The sequence below is a fragment of the Carya illinoinensis genome, chromosome 10 (genome assembly GCF_018687715.1).
Source record: "Carya illinoinensis cultivar Pawnee chromosome 10, C.illinoinensisPawnee_v1, whole genome shotgun sequence".
NCBI lineage: Eukaryota > Viridiplantae > Streptophyta > Magnoliopsida > Fagales > Juglandaceae > Carya > Carya illinoinensis.
The window spans coordinates 27,516,445-27,537,286 of record NC_056761.1 but is presented as its reverse complement, the minus strand read 5'-3'; positions in this window follow the sequence as shown (position 1 = coordinate 27,537,286).

Here is a 20,842-nt window from a genome sequence, read left to right as displayed (position 1 = left end):
ACAATTCCCCTACGTACCATGCGTTTCTCGTTAGTTATCACATCAACAAACAATCCACTTGATCAAGGTGACTACGTCATAACATAAACATATCTTTTTACTATAGTTTGCTTATTTCACCTTCACCTTATTACACCCACTAGCTTTAGGTGCAACCTCACTCCAGTATCCTTCCATAGGAACCATTCGAGTCCTGTCAACAGCACTTCATCAACCCATGGGTCCCCACTTGACTTTAAACACTCCAGAGTGGATAGTTAGTTTCACTAGAGCATTTTCTCATCCTCGCATTTAGGGTGATGATAAAACATACATGACTCAATCTTTAAAAATCATGAACCCAAAATGCATGTGGTATGGACTCATAATGTAGCACTAATCTTATACAAGCAACAAGCCAAAGCCAAATTAGATAACTTAAACAGTGGCATGCATTTTGCAACATAGCTTCAAAATACTAGAACATGCAAACAGTGATGAATTCATGCAAACATAATTGATTCATCCCTTAAAACATTGAAACATATTTTTTCGATTCATCTAGGCGTTCCAAAATATGCATTTTCATCATCCCAACTCATAAACACATACTCTCATTTAATCTTACATCCAAACAAACATACAAAACTGATATACAAGTTAAAAACTGAAACTCTTACATACCATATTTGCAATCCTTTCTTAATCAAGGCATCACAAAACATGGCATTCCATCACTCTTATATGTAGGCCAAAAATAACATCAGATAATTGCATGGTTCAAGCAACGATTTCATGCAACTTATTCATAACATCACATAGGCCGTACATATAAGAAATAAAATAGCCATATTTAAACAACCAAATCAACCAAAGTTCACATAGTATATACGAATAATATCAAGAGTAGGTTGACAGTTTACTTACAAAAATCCACGATAATATTAGCAAGAAAATCTAAAAATGTAACATAGCATATTAGAAATCATCAAATAGACCCTAATCTTTGAAATATGAGTAGCTGTAAGTGTCTATGATTTTAGAAACCATTTTCTCATGCTAAAAACCCTAGAACTGAAACCTTTGGAGGCTCAAACCCTAGTTCTTCCTCTAAGCAAAAACCGTGCCCTTCTCTACCCTAGATCACATGTTCATGTGTTCTAAACATTAAGAAATTTTTGGGCTCCATCTTCCTTGAAGAGAAAACCCTAGTTTTTGGTGTGAAAGTGTGTGTTGGTGTTAGAAAACCCTAAAACCAAAAATGAAGAGATAAGTTCTTCACTTGGCCGTGAGTGCTCATCATGAAATGGTGATGAGATTCTTACCTTCAGGTGCTATGCTCCAACTCTAAATATTGAAGAAGAGATCTTGGTAATATTCGAAAATGGTGGTAAGAATGGTGGTGTTTGGCTAGTGAGAAAGTGTGAGAAAGTGGAGACTTTAGAAAGAAAGGTGGTGGCCAAGTACTACATCGGAAACAAGAGAACCTTTTGAGCATAAAGAGCCTTCCCATTTTCATCTACACTTATATATAGTGCCTCCCTTTGCTTTTCACTAACCAATGCATGAAGGACACATGGCATGGCTTTCTTCCATCTTCCTCATGATGGGATTGCATAGGAAAGACCAAAGGGTAGCTTGTGCGTGTGCCCTGCTTCCTCCTTCATTGAAACCCTATTTCTTCCATTTCCCTATCTTGCCTTTCATCTCTTGTCTTGGTTCCATGTACTAGATGGTCAAAAGGTAATTTTCTCAAAAATCCTAATCTTACAAGATATTCTTGCAATGCATGAGTGACATTTGGCACAAGGGTGTGTGTGTTCTTGGGTGTTGAAATGGCCATGTCGCCTGAGGTGACTTTTTTATCATTCCCTAGGTGACCCTTAAACCCTTTCCCCCCTTGTGCCGTTGGCTACATCCCCTCTTGTCTTCTCAAAATTCTTTTAGAACATGCCTTTTTTTTATCTTTCCAAGTATAACATTTCTTGGAACTCCAAAATGTCTATTTTCCTCTAAGTTTGACAAGTGTTCTTTTTAGGGGATTGAGCCATGCATGTGGGTCTCCAAAATGCCTTGGCCGAAACCCTATTTTGCTTCTTCAACTGTTTCTTCTAGAAATCCAATGCATGCTTCACAAGTGTCATCCTTGCTTCTTCCCAAGGTTCTAAATGATGATTTCTCTTCTAAAAAGATCAAAACTTCTTCTTATGCCAAGTGGTGCCTCCTCCTTATCCAATGGGTCAACTTGGGCCTTCCAAGGCCAAAATCCACAAGGGCCGAATTCCATGGGCCTATTTCTTCTATTTCCCTCTTGTGGGCTCTCTAACTTTACACTCTAAGATCCAAATCCAACAAAAATAGAAAGTGGCTTAAAGAACTCTTCCAACACCTAGCCAATAGCCAAATAAATAAATAATATCCAAAAGAATTATGAACGCGAACTTAGCAAAAGAAGTCTGGGCTGTCAGATCTAGAAATATTTTAGCCACACTTGGTGAATAGTATATAACATTTGGCACTAAGACGAACCATGAAATGGAAATTATGTGAAGGAAAATCAAGCATTGTGATGATGCCACCTAAGCCAAAATTATTCCATCAAACCATTCATTTTTGTACCAAACCAAATAGAGTTTCATCTCTAATGAAACCCAAAATATTTGAGATCCAATTGAAACCCCAAAATGTTGGTGGTAGCCGAAATCCTAAATGATTTACCAAACCTTAAATGTTAGCCGATTTTAGCTTAATGTTTAATTACTAGATTAAATCACTTCTACATGCTATTAACCACTCAAATTCATGTCAATACACCCTCACTATTCTTTTATATCTTGGTAATTTTATTGTACCAAGAAAATTTAAATTTGAGCTTGTTAGAAACCCTAAGTGAAGCGCAATCGATTTAGGCCCATTAAGGCCCACCTAAAAGCTCCACCCATGCATGAGGTGTGACGACCAAGATTTTTGCTAAACTTTTTAATTCATTTTATTATGTATTGATAATTTAGGCCAAGAGAGGAGAAATAGCTATTGTGAAATTTGGATTGAATAGAAGGCATATGTGGCCTTGAGGAAGGCCAAAGCCCAAGTGGAATTTGACCTTGTAGTGAAATTTAGGTTTGGAGCCCATGGAATTAGGGCACACGCCTACCCTAGGGGTAAAAGATATTTCTTGCCATGTGTCGCACATTCAAAAAGGCTTTCTTGTGAGGTGATAGTGTGGTGACACTTGTCATTGTAGGGGAAAGTTTCTAGAAGGAAGATGAAGATGCATGGAAGTTGGATCTTGAAAGAAGTCCAAAAGGCATGCATGCCAACCATAGGGGGAAGATTTGGTTTTGCCATTTGTCATACTTGTAAAAAGGGAAGGTGAAGACTATTGCTTGGGAAATGGCAAGATCTTGTTGGGAAGAAGAGGCTTACACACCTACTAGGGTTTCTAGAAGGAATCTTGTAGAGGATCCCTTGAGTTGTATGGCTAGGGCAAGGATATTGATGCAACTTGCCACCCTTGATCAATTACACAATGTCCAAGACACTGGTGCAAGAAAATCTCTTTGAGAAAGATGGATGGTTCGGCCACCATGCACACACCCACACTCCTCACACGCCGCTTGGCACACATGCACACATGTAGAAGATTGAGGAAGATCCTAACTAGAAGATTGAACCAAGACACAAGATGAAGGGCAATTTGGGAATGAAGATTTTGGTTTTGGAGTAGGAGGTGCCACTTGTCCAAAAGTTCTGTTGTGCTCCCAACACAATCAAATAATGGGGAAGGGGAAGAGGCTTAAGGGTGACATGCCACTTGGCATCTATGAAAACGAGCTTGGCTTGTGCAAGAAGTTTTTGCGTCTATAAAAGGGGTAGGGTGCTGAAAAACACATTCTTTTAGTCACTTGGATGTTTTCTTTTGTGAAGCATTCGGCCACCACCTTTCTCTCTACTTTTCGTCACCTTCTCACCATCCAAACACCATTCACATTACTCTCTTTTCTTTTAAATATCATTTTGAGGGCAAGCAAGGCTAGAAGATACTTCTAAGGAGAGGATCACACATACACAGCCTTGAGAAGCAAGTTTTAGTTTTTAGCAAGTTCATCATGAACTCATGCTTTCTCACACACACACACTTGAGCTAGAGGAAGTTAGCTCATGTTTTGTGAAATTTCCCACATGAAATCACACATATACACACATAGTTTTAGGGTTTTAAACTAGGGTTTGAGTTGATGAAAGTTTCAGACTGGAGGAGTGGAGGTCCAAAATATTGGGAGCTTTTTCCTTAGACTAGATGTCATGAACTTACATGTGCACACACAGGTTAAATATCTGAACCTAATTATTTTTGTATATATATTTTCATCTTGATTGTTAATTGATTGTGGATTTTTGTAAGTAAATTTCTAAATTGTACTTGATATTTTATGTATATGCAATGTGAACCTACTTATTGTTTGGTTGCATGATTATAATTGATGAAATGATATTCTTCCATGTGTTATAATCAGATCCATTGTGTGAATGTTCAACTTATGATTGAAGTGGTTATGGTGTTAGCTTATATCATGAAAAAAGAATGAAAGGCCATAGCTAGGGTTTCTGATATTGCATGATTTATATCACATGCTCATGGACATTATTGTATTACCGAATCTCTTATAAGATGCTTTTCCACGAAATATAGTCACTCATATATTTCACCCATGCATGGTGTTTCATTATTAATTTATGTCATGAAAATGGAGTGGATGGCCATGTATAGGGTTTTGGTTTTTGTATGATTTTTAGAATGTTCATTACTTAATCTTTTAGGGAGTTAAACTCAAAGAAATGCTTGTTTTTTTCTAGATGCTCACTTGGATGTTTTGGCTATACATGGGGATTTAAGGATAAAGAGAACTCTGATATTTTTGTTGATGATGTTGTGTCGGAACCTGAGCCAGATATCCCTCTGGAGGTTTTTCCTCAAGAGTATCACACTGAATCTAAAGGAATAGTCACTAAGAAAAAATATAATAAGAAGCAGTTTGTGAAAATGAGGAGCTCCACTCAGGTCCTTGGCTGCTTGTCTACTTCATCTACATGATTCCTTTGATTGTATGGAATGTTAGGGGCATTGGAACATCCAGGAGTCGTTTCAAGAATTTAGTGAGAAAGTATAAACCTAAGATAGTGGAAGTTTTGGAACCTTTTCAAAGTTCAGATAGAGCTAATGGATTGATGAGAAGCTTACAGTTTGACTCGATGATTTCAAATGAAGAATCTGGTGGTAAAATTTGGGTTCTTTCAGATAATTCTATCGATGTTCAAGTGGCGTGGATGAGCTTGCAATTTATTTCTCTTCGAGTGGACACAGGGAGTTGTAAATTTTTATGCAACTTTATTTATACTAAGTGTAACATGTATGATCAAAAAAGTTTGTGGGAGGATCTTAGCTCTCATCTCATGGGTTCAAAGCCTTGTCGTTTTGCTGCTGATTATAATATTGTTTGCAGTAATTCAGAGATAACGGGAGGATGCCCACATCCCAAAGCTGCAATGGAAGACTTCAATAATTGGATTCAACATGGCAGTTTGGTTGAGATGAAATCACAGCGTACCACTTTCTCTTGGTCTAATGGTCAATCGGGGCTTGCCCACTCTTGGGCAAAATTAGATTGGGTTTTCATGGATGTTTCTTTACTCTCCTCATTTCTGAATGATGTCTGCTCTTACCTTTTGTACACCATGTCGGATCATTCTCCTTTGTTTATTGACCTCAAGATGGACCCTTTCTCTTATGGACCTTCGCAGTTTTGCTTTCAACAAACGTGGGTGGATCACCCAAATTTTTTAGAGTGTGTCTGGAATGTGTGGTCTAATGATGTTATAGGTAAGGGTCTCATGAAACTAGTAGCAAAACTTAAAAAAATGAAGGTCGCGTTGTGTGAATGGAATAAGTGGGTGTTTGGTAGTACCATTACAAACATCAAGTTTCTTGAGAACCAAATTGAGGGGCTGGAACACAGACTGCAACAAGGTTGGGATGAAGAGATGGAAAGGAAGCTTATCTTTTCTTCTGTGGAATTGGACTCCTGGAGACGATGGGAAGACATTAGATTGGCCAAATGTCTAAATTAAAATGGCAAGTGGAAGGTGATTGTAATATGAAGTTTTTTCATGCTTGTCTTGCTAATAAAAGGAGTAAACGTGTTATGGAAATGTGCTTTTTGAAGGGGGGTTGTTTTTTATTTGCTAGAGAGTATTCATCAAGGGGCTGTGGATTTTTTTTTTCTAACTTTCTGTAGCAGGATCCAACTAGAGCATTACCAAATTTGTCAAATATCATTGATCCAGTCATCTCAGATACTAATAATATTAGATTATGCTCGGTTCCCACTATGGATGAAATTTTTTCAGCTTAATCTTCTATTCCGTCTAATAGCTCCTCGGGGCCTAATGGGTTTGGGTAGGGTTTTTTCAAAATCAGTTGGGAGGTGGTGAAAGCAGACATCTTCAAAGCCATATCAGAGTTCTTTAGATCTAAGCAGCTTCCTAGATTTTTTATAACTTCTTTTCTTGTCTTAAATCCAAAGGTTGATATGCCTTCAGTTTTGATAAGTTTCGTCCTATCAGCCTGTGTTCGGTGTTTTATGAAATCTGCTTCAAAATTATTGTTAATCGATTGACAGGTCTTCTTTTAAGTATGATCTCGTGGGAACAAGGTGCCTCTATTCTTGGTAGAAGTATTTTTTAAAACATTAGCCTTACTCAGGAAATGGTCCACTCCCTCAATAAGAAGGCCCATGGTGGAAATATCATGCTTAAAGTGGATATGGCTAAGGCTTACGATAGAGTGGATTAGAATTTCCTTCTGGAGGTTCTTCGTTGTTTTTGCTTCTCTCCACAATTTTGTGATATTATCAGGGCTTGTATCTCGACTCCTTTGTACTCTATTATGATGAATGACACTATTAAAGGTTTCTTCCAAGGAGGTAGTGGCTTGTGTCAAGGCGATCCCCTCTCTTCCTATCTATTTATTTTTCTTCAAGAAGTCCTCTCTAGATTGATCAACAAAGAGTAGAGGCAAAACAATTTGGTCAATTTTCTCAGGCTTGAGGTATGCCTATTATTTCTCATCTTATGTACGCTAATGATGTGGTTATTTTTACTAATGGCAGTTCACAAGCCATTAGGAAGTTCTTAGCAGTGCTTAAGAAGTATGAAAGTTGGTTTGGTCAATGCATTAATCATTCCAAATCTGCCATTTTTTGTTCTCATAAAATTCCCCTGGCTCGAAGAGATCTTTATTAAGAAAGACAGGTTTCTCGAAAGGCCTTTTCCCTTTTAAGTATTTGGGGGTGCCGATCATTTTGGGTCGACTCAAACATATGCATTTGGAAGACATGGTTTCTAAAATCCAAAAGAAAATATCTTGATGGAAGATGAAACTCCTATCTACTGGAGGCAGACTTATCCTATTACGGCACATCCTTTCAAGTATGGCCCTTCATCATTTTACTATTTTGTATGTTCCTCAATCCATTATTAAAGTCCTTCACCATATTATGAGCACATTCTTCTAGGGGGAGGCAAATGGTAAAGGTAAGAAAAAATAGGTGGCCTGGAATTCTATTTGCCGACCGGTTGAGAAAGGTGGCTTAGGGCTTAGGCATCTTCATGATATGCAACATGCTCTTCATATCCGTTTTTCTTGGAATCTTATCCAGGGTAAATCTTTATAGGCTAATTTCTTTAAAGGTAAATATGTGGGTGCTAAGCCTTAGACCCTGATTGAAGCAACAAGGGGTACTAGGTTTTGAAAATGATTGCTAAAAGCCTCCAGTTGGTTCTTAATAACTCAAAGTGGCAGCTTAAGGAGGGTAATTTTTTCTTTTGGTATGATAAATGGCATGATAGTAGCCCTTTAGATATTCCTATTGTGGCAACCCATTAGTGAGTGAGAGAGCGTGGGAGAGGTGGAGGGCTTGGCTGGCATGGAGGAGCTTAAGGAGGAGCCATGGTGGTCAGGGAAGGCCATGGGTGGTGGCTGGTGGCCTGGTTTACCGCGTATGGCGGTGCACGGGAAGAACCCTGTGCTTGAAACCCATTTCGGGTTAGGTGGAGTGGCATGTAGAGGGGTCTGCCGTGGGGCTTGGGTATGGGCTAGAGGTGCTTGCCGGCAAGGAGTGAAGCTGCCGGCGTAAGGTGGTGGCCTGAGGCTAGCTCACGATGGCACCAAAAGCCGCACATGGTGAAGCCAGGCGGGTAGAGGTCTACGAAGAGAGAGAAAGGGAGAGGCTTGTGGGTGGTTCCAGTAGCTGGGGTCAGTCACCAGTGGGGAAAGAAGGCCGCTTGTAATAGCCCGCTAGAAATTAAAAAGTGGAAGAAACCTCGTGAAAACTCTGTAAGTTTTTACGAATCGACTAATCGCAAAAATTTTAGTCCGTCAACATAGTTAGTGTTATCACTCACTGTGGTGCCAGAAATGTGATTTTAATTGTTTGAGGTAGTTAGAAGTGTCAGAATATGTTATGGTCTGTGCTACTAGACTCAGTTGATTATTTAGGATTTAATGGCACAATAACCCATTTTCATAATTTCGAAGGACATGCCTATTTGAAACTGTGAAATTAGTTTTAGGGGCACTTCGGGGTTAAGGTTTGGTAAACGATTTTTACTGTAGGTTATTATGAATATTTAGGATTTTTCAGTACTAAGTTTATTATGCATTTTTGGAGTGAATTGTAACCTCGATAAGCATACTAAATGCAGTGTTTTCACAATCACAGTGTGGAATGTCCAAATTAGGTTAAAAAAATTTTATTTGGACAATTGGAAAGATCTTAGCCACTCATAGTGAATAGTATTAGACATTTGGCACAAAAAGGAACAATTAGGTGGATTTATTAAGGAAATCAATGTGTGAGATCATGCCATTTAAGCAAAACTTTTTTTCATCTGATCAACCAAATTGAGCCAAATCAAAGAGGGTTTCAACCCTAGTGAAATCCTAAATTTTTGGAATCTAATTGAAACTCCAAAAGCTTGGTTGAAACCGAAACCCTAAACGGTTTCCCTAAACCCTAAAGTTGAACTCCAAACCGCTTTTTATCCTATTTCTAGCATTGTGTTTAATCACTTGATTCAATCACTTCCACATGCTATTAATTCATCAAATCCTTGTTATTACATCATTACCCAACCTTTTAAGCTTTGAAAATTTGGTTGGGCCAATAAAAATTGGATTTGGGCTTGATAGCATCTCAAACCCTAACCAAACCCCAAATTAAAGTCCACTTGGTTGAGGCCCACCGAGGCCCACGAATTTAGCAACCTTGGCAAAGCTTTTAGAAGAAGTTTCCTCCCCCACATGGCAGGCCATCCACTGCCATTGGCTGCACCCAATAGTGCCTTGATGTGAATGAGAATCCACCTCATCAACCTCCATTCCTCACAACTTCTGCAGGCAGTCCTTTGCCCCTCACTATTTTCCACTTTATGTCACATAGCCACCTCCAATCAAGGGTCATTGAAGTCCATATCTTCCCCCTCAAGAAGTCTTAAGTCGTGCAAGACACACTTCATTCCCTTTCATCACTTCTTCACCCCGTTCTTAGAGAGAAACCCAAAAGAGCTCTCTGGGGAAGATTTCTGGGTCTTTTTGCGTGGAGATTTTTTACCCTTTTTAAGTATTTTCACACGATAAATGCTTCATAAAAGTTGTTCTTCTTTGACTATAGTTTCTATATAGATATTATTCATATCATTCCATGGTCATTTTTTAAGTTAGAAGTATTTTTAACCGTGGAAAGGACATTTTGGGCATGAAATTGGAGAGTATGTTATGTTTTGGAGTTTTTGACCAACCTAATAGACATATCTTGGTCCAAAACTTTTATGGAGTGTTTTTAGAATATGTTTATGAGTTTCCATTGCGGTTTTGTTGCATGAATAAAGTTTTTGATGATATATTTTCTTAAATCTAGAAACTTGAAAATGGGAAGTGAAAAAACATTTTTTGTTTGGAGAAAGTTTGAATATTTCATGGTCTGATCTTACTCTAAAGGTTTTGATATTTTTATATGATGATCCTAAGTCTCTTATTTTCATGTTAGGATGTTATTTTGAAGATATTTAGTATTAGTTTTAAAGATATGATTTTTATATGCAAGAGGATTTCAGTTAGACCTAAGATTTGATGTTTTTGGGTTAGATCCATGTTATATTGAGTTTTTAGTCATGTGATTTTAAATTTGATGGTTGGATATTCTTTAGGACACATTTTTAAACTATGTGATGATTTATTTCGAAGATCTCACATTCTTAAGCCATTGATCAAGAGATTTATCAAAGCTAGTTGAGGAAAAAGTTTCTGTTTTTGGACTAAGGGTAAAACCAAAAAATTTAAGTGTTATTTTGTGATTTTGGTGACTTTAGTTTGATAATTTAAAGCATGTTTGATCTTAAGATGATGTTATAAATATGTTAGAAGTATGATTTGATTTTTTGGAATTCTTGGAGATGTTTTGATTTAGGGTCAAAGCTTGTGATTCAAGTATTTGGATTTAATTACAAGAAGTTTGGTGTTGATTATTGGCCTTTTCTAAATGGATATTTTAAGTATGGTTTTAAACTTAGGATAGGAAGATCCTTGTTGCAAAATTTTGATTTAAGCATGAGTTTTGAAGTTTGAAGGAATTACAACAAAAATCAAGAGAAATGGCCTATGGATTGTTCGGCCATGGTTTGTTTTCCATAGTTGTGATTTGTTTTAAATTTTTCTGAGTTGATATTTGAGTTTAGGACAAAATTTCCATGATAAATGTAAATTTTGAAAATTTTTGAAGTTAGGATGTGAAATTCTTAAGTTAGAGGTAAAATGGTCATTTTCCCACATGTAGAAGGTAAAATAGTAATTTTACTCTAAGTTGTCTCTTTTACACATTTATAATTGTTAATAATTAAATTTCTAACTTTTAGAATATTTTCTTATAGTTTCTCGTGTTTCACACTTTATTTTCATAGAATGCAACAAACAAGGTAAGTTAGCTTATAACTTACTATCAGTTTACTATGTATGTATGATGGGTAAGGGACCTACAATCTATGTGTGTATGTTATCATATATGCCATGCCATACCACGTCATTACATGTTTATCTGTTAGACATGATTTATTCTATCACGAATGCTTATCTGTTACATAATCTATTATGTCACGTATTGCTATGTGTTACAAATATGTCATATTATGTTATGCCATTTGTTACATGTTATATCATACTACATAATATTTCTATCTCTAGTAAGTCATGTCTCTCAAGTTATGTTCAAGTCATGTTATGTGACATCAGAACTTCTGTTCTTTCGTATTCTAGTCATGTCTCGTCTTGAATAGAGTTGTGTATTTTGAGAACAGTTAAGTTTCAATTACCAATTAATTTGTACTATGATCAAGGATGATATGCGCTGCCTGGTATTACGGTCAATGCTATGTGCTGCCGAGTACTAAGGTGAAGGAGTATAATCTATCGTACTACAGATGATTAAATCAATTAAGTTATGTTACGGTCAAGGATAATACGTGTTGTCTAGTATTGTGGTCAAGGCTATGTGCTGTCAAGTACTACGGTGAATGAGTTTAATCTACCGTTATGTTAAGTTATGTTACGGTCAAGGATAATATGTGCTGCCTAGTACTGTGGTCAAGGCTATGCGCTGCCGAGTACTACAGTGAAGGAGTATAATCTACCATTATGTTAAGTTATGTTACGGTCAAAGATAATATGCGCTGCCTGGTACTGTGGTCAAGGCTATGCGCTGCCAAGTACTATGGTGAAGGAGTATAATCTGCCGTACTACAAAAGGATGTTACGCACTGCCTGGTATTACGGTCAAGGCTATGTGCTGCCGAGTACTACGTTGAAGGAGTATAATCTGCCGTTATGTTATGTTATGTTCACATACATGTGATGTTCATGTTTACGTTAAGTTTCAAGTTCATGTTATATCATGTTATGTTCATGTTTATTTTATGTTCAATCTCACGTTCATGTTATGTTATGTTCATGTTCATGTTAAGTTTTAAGTTCATATTCATATCATGTTATGTTCACATTTATGTTATGTTCAAGCTCATGTTCATGTTATGTTTCAAGTTCACGTTCATGTCATGTTATGTTCATCACGTTCATGTTATGTTATGTTCACGTTCACATTATGTCTCAAATTCACGTTTATGTCATGTTATGCTTAGGTTTATGTTAAGTTCAAATTTATATTTATGTTATGTATGTTCACGTTCATGCTATGTTTCAACTCCATGTTATGTTTCAAGTTCATGTTCTTGTTATGTTGCTAATCCATGTTATGTTTTAAATTCAAGTTCATGTCATGTCGAGTGAAGTTCGGTTGACATTTCAGTTTAGGTTATGTCAGTTATTCCATACTATAAATCAAGTTATGTTATGCTTACTTACGACTTTAATTATGCATTCATGCTTTTACTGTCATGCATGCATCATTAACTTGTGTGGAAGTTTTCTGTTAACTTATTGAGATTTGCAATCAAATATCACCATGGTAGTCTCAACTACCATTCCTCCCAAATAGTAGGTGATGTGTCAGGATTAGAGTAGGGAGCAGACATTGGTAGACTGAAGGAAGTTGACTAGATGAGGCAGACATGACACAGAGCTTACAGCTTCCATAGTTAGTTTTTGGATAGTATTCTGGTCTCGTTAGTCGAGTTACATGAGTTACTCGATGAACTTCCTCAATAGTATATTTTGGTAATGTAAATATGGAGTCTGGCCTCCTATGTTTTTGAGATTACAATCTTCTGAGACTCGTACTGAAATCCTTAATGTTTATTTTGTTAATTATGCTTGGATTACGATTTAACTATTTGGGATGTTATAAGTTTGATGCATAGTATTACCCAAAAAAGAAATTATCCGCTGTGAATATTGCATAATACTAGATGCATGGTAGGAACATTGCATCTTATATGTCATGAACGGGGGTAGGTAACCTTGTGTTGCATGTCCCAATGCTTCGTATGTCCGTCCAGTCCCAAACTAAATCTAGGGGTGTCACACCGCTGGTGGTGGTCGTGAGATTGGGCTGTGCCCAGCGAGGTTGGATTGGAGAAAAGATGGCTACGACCATGGAGAGAATAGACAGGCTTTCACTGCAAGCTGGGGGAAAAGGGAGGAGTGAGAGAAAAAGAAAAAAGTGAGGGAGAAAGAGGGAGAACTTGGGTATTTAATATAGGCCCTTCATCTTGGGATCTTCAAAACGATCTAACGATAATGATTAAAAAACTGATTTAACTTAAAACACTGAGAGGAATTAAGATAGAATATTATTTTATAAACTAAAGTTCACAAAAGAATATTCCTTCATCTTTAATTAAAATGATAAAGCCATGTTAATTACTTGAAGAGAATAAAACCATTTAAATTAATTTAGAGTTTTAACATAATTTAAATCTCAAAATATTTTTAAATGACTAAATCATTTAATAAAAATGATTTCCTAAAATTATGATATTTTTGGAGCTCTACAAAAATATTATAATTATTTTATTTAAAATTAAGCTTAGTCCAATAATACTAAAAATATCCCGTATAAATATTTCCAAGACATTTAAAATATTTGAGGGCAGTAAAATACTGGTTTACTTTAGAAATCACTTAATATCTTTAAAAACATGCTATCAAGGTTTGGCACGCATAACGAGACTCATGACCATAAGAGAGGGAAAGGAGTAGGATGTTACACTATCACCCAAGACTATGAAAATAGTTGAGAAAATTAATTTGCAACCAGTAATTATTTTTGTTGATATGGGTAGCACACACAGCTTTATACATATAAATCTAGCAAGAAGGGCCAAACTACCAGTAGAGATCAGCCAACTGGCAGTTCAAGTGGCAAATGGGGAAAGACTTCCTTGCCATGGTTGTTGTAAGGCAGTTACTTTTGCTTTATATCATTATGATTTTATGGCTAATCTCTATTCATTAACCCTGGGGGGATGTGATATTGTATTGGGAGTGGACTGGTTATGGAGTTTGGGGATTATTCAGTGGAATTTTGTAGATCTTAGCATGAGGTTCTTGGTTAAAGGGAAGCAGTTTGTGTTGCAAGCGTTAAAGCCACCCGAGAATTCATGGGAAGAAGAAGAAAAACTTAGCAAAGCCACATTGGTGGAGGGTAAAGGAATTTCATTGTAGTTAGTGGAGGCAATCAACCTCAAAGGAAGAGCACCAGTTGATCCAGCCATACAAGCTATACTGGATTATTTCCAACAAGTGTTTGATGAACCAACAAGGTTGCCACCATCCCGGAGTCATGACCACCATATCCAACTGCAAGAACCTTCTAAACCCACATGTGTATGGCCTTATAGGTACCCTTATTACCAAAATGAGGAGATTGAGAAGTTGGTTAAGGAAATGTTTAAATCAAGGCTTATCTAGCATAGTCAAAGTCCTTATTAGGCTCTAGCACAGCCGAAGTCCTTATCGGGCTCTAAATAAGGACACCATTAAAGATAAGTACCCTATTCCTAATATAGATGAACTGTTGGATTAATTGTATGGGGCTATAATATTTACTAAACTTGACTTGAGATCTGGTGACCGGTGCAAAACTGCAAGTGCACAGTATCGTAGTTTTATAGTAAAGTAATAAAAAGAGTATCGTCCTCAGCGATTGGTACTTACGTTTGCCAAATACCAAAATTATACTAAACTTTATTTTATCTAGAGGAATCACTAAGATTTTTCTAGTTGCAATTTAAACTAAAATCGACTCAAAGAGAAATATGCGAAGGAAATAAAACTGATGTTCGAAGATCAACTTAATGGGGAGGAAAACTTCTAGGAAATCGATTTCACCTAATTCTTCACTATGCTTTTCTCATCCAGCTAACTTAATTTAAATCTCTTTTGTCTATTAGCAAATCTCTAATTCATCCAAAAGCCTCTTTCGATAGTTAATTGGAATTGACTCTTGGTTATCAATTCACACAAGAATATACAAATTCAATAATCAAGAACGCAATAAGACCAAAGATTTAATTACTACATAGGTTCATACAAGTCTTTCGATCTGTATACTTACCTATGCTGAAATATCCAAGATCTACCCTATGATTCCCTCTTTCGATAGCAAATCACAAAATTAATTATCATCTAATCAATGGCCAGTTAATTAGAAACAATAAACTCAGAATAAATCGGATAAACAAAGAGAGAATTGCATTAAATTAGCATAGACAAACAAGCATAGTTCGGAAATAGGTTACATCATTTTCCTAGAATAAAGTAAATTTAGCTCATGCTAGATATGGAATTCAACATAAACGAATTCACCATAATTGTTCTGAGAAGATTGAAAGAAAATAAACACTGAAAAATCCTCCTTGCAGCCGCAAATCGTCTTCAAAAGTTCAAGGGAACGATTCAACGCTTTTCTCCCGTACATGCAATAATTGGAATTCCCTCTCCAAAACAGATGATTTGAATCCCTCTAGCTATGTTTTTCTGTCCCAGGAAGTGTTCTCCAGTCAAAAGTCGCGACCTTAGAGTGAAAAATTGCTTTTATATGGTGTGATGGCGGAAAACCTTAAATATGTCAAAATACGATGTTCGCTCGAGCGGGGTGTCGAGCGCACAACGAGCGTTCGACTCTGTCTGATTTCGCTCGAGCATCCTATCGAGCGCACGTCAAGCATTCGACTCTGCCTGATTTCGCTCGAGCAGCCAATGTCTCCGCTCGAGCGATCTTTGTTTTTCAGCAACCCGCTCGAACTCCCTGTCGAGCGGCAGTCGAGCGTTTGAATCTGCCTGAATTCGCTCGAGCGGCCAAAAGCCTCCGCTCGAGCGAACTTGTAAAATCTGCAATATGAAATTTTGCAAGTCATCAAATACCCACAAACTTACAACTTTGTTTGTCCTCAAACAAAAAGAAAAGCAAATGATAGTTTAGGCAATATCGACTCGACCCGAAAGAGAAGTATCATCACTCACCAAGCTTTTATGAATTTAGATTTCACCTCTAGTATCCTACTCTTTTAAAATCAAAGATGGCAGGAAAATCAATCAAAAATTTTGCAATTTTTCAAGCAAGAGTTAGGCGTTTACTTCAACCTAAAGTTAAGACCTTGAGTGTGTGTGTGATATAGTCAATTTAACCTCAAACCACCTGCAAACTCAGATAAAAGTAGAACAACCAAAATCAGAAGAATTCTCTTAAAACTTAACCCCATAAGTCCAATTTTCAGAAATCCTCTCCACTAATGTAGTCAACACCAAAATCAGAGATCAAAAGGTCTTTAATAAGGTTGTAATGATAGGTCACAGGGTGAGGGTTAAGAAAGAACTGGATATGGAAAATCAAAGCAAACTGAGAAAATACTTAGTGAACAGAACATTAAAGAGAAACCCACATGATTCAAATCATAGCTCTTTCTTGGCAATATGCTTGTACTTGTGGCATTATTATTGCTGTAATCACTGATGTAATACCAACAATTCCCTTAACAAAGTCTGAGGTAATTCACACTCCGCTTAGCGACTTCTTTTTCTTTTTCTTTCTCTTTTCTTCTTCTTCTTCTTCTTCTGTTTTTTTTTTTCTCAGTCACTTCCTTCTTCTTTGATCAATCAAAGCAAAGATAATACGGTTCATCATGAAACCAATTTTTCTCTTTTAAATGTAACTCTCCACCAAAGTATTTTCTCAAACTATCAAAGGTAGATTCATTGTTTTTCAGGCTTAGAGCTGGCATGGTTTATGTAGTTCAAAGAATAAATAAAGGCTTATGAAGGCTCAAGGGGGTTGACTATGGAAACACACCATGTAATGATGGCATGACATTTAGGACGGTTGGGAAAGCTTTTTGGTTATGCCAAAGAAATGCCTAGATCATTTCTCTAATATTTAGTCTCAACTAGGATTTCACCTCAAGGACCCATTAACGGATTCTAGAGCAAAGCAAAATTGAACCTCCCTCTTTCAATTAATTCAACTTCTTCTCTTCATAAGCAAAATGGAATAAGAGAAAAACGACTATGTGCTCAATTGTGTTCAAGGTCAAAGATTTAAACCAAAGTATCCACAAAACTTCACTTGACATAAAAGAAATTTTTGAAAATTTTTCTCAAAACCATCTTCAATCACAAATTTCAGAGTCATAGAGAATTCAATCTTACTCCAATGCATGCTTAGTAAGAGAATCAAACATCCCATCAACAACCCAAGACTTAGAAAACAAGAGGATCAAATGATTATAGGAGTTTACACCCTCCAAACTTAAACTAAACAATGTCCTCATTGTAATGCAAAAGTAAAAAGGATTGCAGAAATAAAGGAACTTCCCTGGTTTCATGGTGAATCTTCCGTAGATTAGAATTTTTCAGCTCTTTATTCATGCTAAATAAACCTGCATCAAAAACCAATTTATTAAAACTTAAATAAATAAAGATAATAAAATAAATGAAAGAATGAAAGATAGATCTATGGGTTGCCTCCCATAAGCGCCTGTTTTAAAGTCTACAGCCAGACTTTTCAATCATCATCAATTAGGATCTCCAAGAGGAATAAATGCATAGTTCCTCTCCATTTGCTCTCCATAGTAGTGCTTCAATCTCTGACCATTAACTCTGAAAATATTCCCTGTCTTGTCCTTCAAATCTACTACTCCAAAAGAGAAAACTTCATGAATTGTATAGGGACCCGTCCATCTTGATTTCAACTTTCCTGGAAAGAGTTTGAGTCATGAATTGAAGAGTAAAACTTGTTGTCCTGGAGCAAACTCTCACCTAAGAATCTGTTTGTCATGCCACTTCTTCGTCTTTTCTTTATAGATCTTAGCATTTTCATATGCATCATTCCGGAACTCTTCCATCTCATTCAATTGAATAAGTCGCTTTTCACTTGCTGCCTTCAAATCAAAGTTAAACTTTTTTTACAGCCCAATACGCTCTAAGCTCCAACTCCACAGGAAGATGACATGCCTTTCCAAACACTAATCGGTATGGAGACATTCCGATAGGTGTTTTAAAGGCTGTACGGTATGCCCACAAAGCATCATCAAGCTTCTTCGCCCAATCATTTCTATTGATTTTGACCATCTTCTCAAGGATGTTCTTGATCTCTCTATTTGATATTTCAGCTTGACCATTAGTTTGAGGATGGTAAGCAAGTGCTATCTTGTGCTTCACACCATATTTAAACAGAAGATTCTCAAACAACTTGTTGCAAAAGTGAGTCCCTTCATCACTAATAATAGCTCGTGGAGTGCCAAATCTTGTGAATATGTTCTTGTGCAGAAATTTGAGCACTACCTTTGCATCATTTGTTGTTGTAGCAATTGCTTCCACCCATTTTGACACATAGTCAACTGCTACTAAGATATAAGCAAAACCAAAAGAAGGAGGAAAAGGCCTCATAGAATCTATTCCCCAAACATCAAACAACTCAACTTCTAAGATACCTTTCAGTGGTAACTCATGACGCTTTGAAATATTTCTCATACGTTGGCACCAGTCACAAGTTTTCAACGAAGTGTAACTATCACGAAAAATAGAAGGCCAATAGAACCCACTTTGAATTACCTTAGCTACTGTACGGGTGGCTCCAAAATGTCCTCCATATGATGATGAATGGCAATGATGGAGGATGTCTTGCATCTCTTCTTCTGGCACACATCTTCTAATGATTTGATCAGGGCATCTTTTGAACAACAAAGGCTCATCCCAAAGATAATAATTCACATCATGCAAAAATTTCTTACGTTGATGGTAAGTAAGATCAGGTGGTAAAACTTTACAAGCTAGATAGTTGACAATATCAGCATACCACAGAAACTTGATCTCACATGCAAACAACTGCTCATCAGGGAATGCCTCTTGGACCACTGAATCTGGTCTTTCTTCCTCTTACTCTAACCGAGAGAGATGGTCAGCCACTAAATTTTCACTTCCTTTCTTGTCTCGAATCTCCAAGTCAAATTTTTGAAGAAGGAGAATCCAACGAGTTAGCCTAGGTTTAACATCCTTCTTGCCAAACAAATAGCGAAGTGCTGCATGATCAGTGAACACTATCACCGTTGTACCAATGAGGTAGGACCGAAATTTGTCACAAGCAAACACCACAGCAAGCATCTCCTTCTCAGTTGTCGTATAATTCAATTGAGCTTCATTCAATGTTCGGCTTGCATAATAGATGGCTCTAAACAGCTTGTCTCGCCTTTGCCCCAACACTGCTCCAATTGTAAAGTCACTTGCATCGCACATAACTTCAAAAGGTTGACTCCAATCAGGCACAATCACAATTGGTGCTGAAATTAGTTTCTCCTTGAGTGCATTAAAGGCCTGCAAACAAATAACATCAAAGTCAAATGCAGAATTTTTCTCAAGAAGATTACATAAAGGTTTAGAGAGTTTAGAAAAATCCTTGATAAATCTTCTATAAAATCCCGCATTTCCCAGAAAACTTCTGATTCCCTTCACATTCTTTGGAGGTGGTAGTTTCTCTATAGTTGCAATTTTGGATCGATCCACCTCAATTCCTTTAGATGACACTCTATGGCCTAGCACGATCCCTTCTTGAACCATGAAATGACACTTCTCCCAGTTCAGAACTAGATTTTTATCTTCACATCTCTGCAAAACAAGAGCTAAGTTATGCAAACAATGATCAAAAGATGTACCAAAAACTGAAAAGTCATCCATGAATACTTCCATTATATCTTCCACCATGTCAGAAAAAATAGCCATCATGCAACGTTGAAATGTCACAAGGGCGTTGCACAATCCAAAGGGCATCCTCCTAAAAGCAAACGTTCCATAGGGGCATGTGAATATAGTTTTCTCTTGATTTTCAGGAGCTATAGCAATTTGATTATATCCTGAATAACCATCCAAAAAACAATAGTAGGAGTACCCAGCCAATCGATCCAACATCTGATCAATGAATGGAAGTGGAAAATGATCCTTCCTTGTTGCTTTATTCAACTTGCGTTAATCCATGCATACACGCCATCCCGTGACCGTTCTTGTAAGAATGAACTCATTATTGTCATTTTTCACCACCGTCATTCCACCCTTCTTTGGTACAACTTGCACTGGACTTACCCATGAACTATCTGAAATAGCATATATAATTCCAGCATTAAGGAGTTTCAAAATTTCAGCTCTCACAACTTCCTTCATTGCTGGATTTAATCTTCTTTGGTGCTCGATCGTTGGCTTGTAAAGCTCCTCCATTAAAATCTTGTGCATGCAAATGGAGGGGCTTATTCCTTTTATGTCAGAAATAGTCCATCCCAAGGCTGTTCTATGCTCCCTCAATACATGCAGCAACTTTTCCTCTTCTTCGGGTGTGAGTGATGTAGCAACAATCACTGGAAAGGTATCACTATCACCCAAGAATGCATAGCGAAGATGCTCAGGTAATTGTTTCAACTCCGGAGTTGTATTTTTCTGCATCTTTTCTTTAGCAATTTCAGATTCATCCTTTGGTATCACCGGCTCTAGCTTCCTCACTTCATTACTAAGTGATGTAACCTGCTACAATGCTCCCAAAGCAAAAACATAGTGGAGAAATTCTTCACTAACAAAAGGCAAGTCAGATTCATAAACAGCAGAATTATTAAAATCAAAAGCATGAGATGAAGTGGTGATACAGCGTTCTAGGTGATCGGATGGCATATCTTCTTGAAAGGCCTCTTCTACACATTGCTTAATGACATCTACTCGAAAGCAAGTACTTGGATCTTCTAATTTCATGGCTTAGTAGATGTTGAACATAACCTCTTCCTTGTTTACTCTCAATGTTAATTCATCCTTTTGAACATCAAT